The sequence below is a fragment of the Bison bison genome, unplaced genomic scaffold, assembly GCF_000754665.1.
Source record: "Bison bison bison isolate TAMUID 2011002044 unplaced genomic scaffold, Bison_UMD1.0 scf7180017853184, whole genome shotgun sequence".
NCBI lineage: Eukaryota > Metazoa > Chordata > Mammalia > Artiodactyla > Bovidae > Bison > Bison bison.
Window position 1 is genome coordinate 623,313 of NW_011483757.1, and position 2,208 is coordinate 625,520.

The following is a 2,208-nucleotide window of genomic DNA, read 5'->3' on the forward strand; positions in this document are numbered from 1 at the left end:
TGGACAGACACCAGCTCTTTACCTGGCAATGGTCCAGGCAGATGGTGAGCCAGAGGAAGAGAATCTCCATCTGGGGCACAAACCCTGATATTCTGGGTAGAAAAAAAAGAGTAAAAGGAGAAGGCAGGAGGGAAACAGATAGACAAACATGTCTCCACAGTACGCTCACCCACCGCCCCTTGACTGGTTTCACCAACAGGAGAGCTGCCTGCCTGAGTGGATCTCAGGGACCTTGGAAGGTCACCTGCACCCCAACTCCGGTCTCTCCATGGTTTTGGAATCACAGGACCTCAGTTTGAGTCCCACTTCTGCATTTCCGTAACTATGTGACCTGGGACCACAAATTACCCATGTCTTCACTTGCTACATGCAATTGTGCTGCTCACATTGTGGGGTTCTTATGAAAGCATTCAAGGCCATAGACATATATTTTTCTCCCTGCCAAGTATACGTCTTTTGAAATAATAATGGTAAGTAATTATGAGAGCTAACACTTTACTCCTTTGACCAAAGGGTCAAATAATGGCAAGGTGGAGTAGGAAGGAGGTTGGACCTGGTTGAGGTCAATCACTGAAGCAAGAGGGCTTTCAGTTACCTCTGAGGAAGAAGGAGACCTGTTTGGAAGAGCAACTGTGACTCCACTCTGGCACTGGGGGACCTTTCTGACGGTGAACTTCAAGAAGCTGGCACTACGACAGTCAATGCTATTTGTTCCTTTCTACAGCTGACAGCACTTTTAAGAGCACTCCAGAGCCAAGGAAATGAAAACTGTGTGCTTCAAGACAATTTGCTTTGGTCTGTGGTGTTCAAAGTACATTAGCAGCATAATCAACACGGTTCTCAAAAGGACTCAAATCTGGGGATTTCTTAATGCAGACATGATCATCCTCTTTTCATTAAAAAAGAATCTGTGGCTCAGGGCAAAAAAATGACTTGCCCAAGACTACACGGCAGCACAGTGAGTTAAAAATGCCAATCTCTTTTCTTTAATACTGAATCATATTCTGTTAGAGTTATGAATTAATAATTTTAATAAAAATTTGATTCTGTATATATTCATAGTATTAGTGTTACTACAGTCATATCTTAACTTTATTAATATGTTACTCTTATCAATAGTTGCACCAAAGATTTAACATATATCATATCTTTTCTCTTCTGATCACAATATTATGAGATTGATAGATGAAGCAAAAGGCAACCTCTGAGTTGCAAGGCCTGACCTGGCACCACAGTGGGGCTTCTGTTTTCCTGCTCAACATCAACATTTCACAGAACCTCAATATCAGACAAGTTCATTCTGTGTATTGAAAGATCAAAACAAGAATAGGACATTCAGTAATTACGTTTGAACACAGACACAACAAGTTACATTATACAAACCACCAAAATGACCACACATCCCCTTGTCTTGAGTGACTGCTACATCTTGACCAAGTACAGCTCTGACTTCTATCGAGACTTCCCATTATAGAGTTAACATTAAGGTATCCAATGTGAAGAGCAGCCCACTTCCTAACACTATCCACCCAGAGCAGATGAAACCCTCACCAAAATCACCTAACACGGCCCATCTACTAGAAGATCTTTCTAACTTCTCTTAATACATTGTATTGTTTTCCAAGGAGATTCCTGTTCCTTACTGCAGTGAGCGATAAACCCAACTAGTTCAACTAAGAATGGAGGTGTTTCTAGCAGTCTCCAGTGAGAAATATTAACAAGTATAAGCATTATCCTTATTTTATAACCAAAGAAAGGAAAGCTCAGAGATGTTGAGAAATTTGCCCAACATTGGAAGAAAATAAGTAACAGAACCAGCATCCTCTGTGTTCTTGTTTTTTATAATACTGTGCTTACAGTGGTCCCCATGCCTCACTTTCCCCATCTGTCATGAAAAAGATATTGTTTTCCTAAAGTACCTCCCTCCTACATCTTCCCTGAGACAGGAGCAGGAAAATATCATCAAAGTGGCTTTACCTGAGAGAGTGGGGACCTGCCATGTTAAGAAGCAAATATAGCACTTAATGTCATCTCCATGACTCCATTTCCGCTCTTGAAGGACACTTAGAATGGTTAATAGAATAATTCAGGCAAAATGTTAATACAGAGCTTGGGGCACTAAAGGGTAGTTGCCCTTCTTTAATTGAAGTAAAAAGCCCCATGTGACCTCAGGAAATCAGATTCTTAGAAAAGTGGACAACTAAGCCT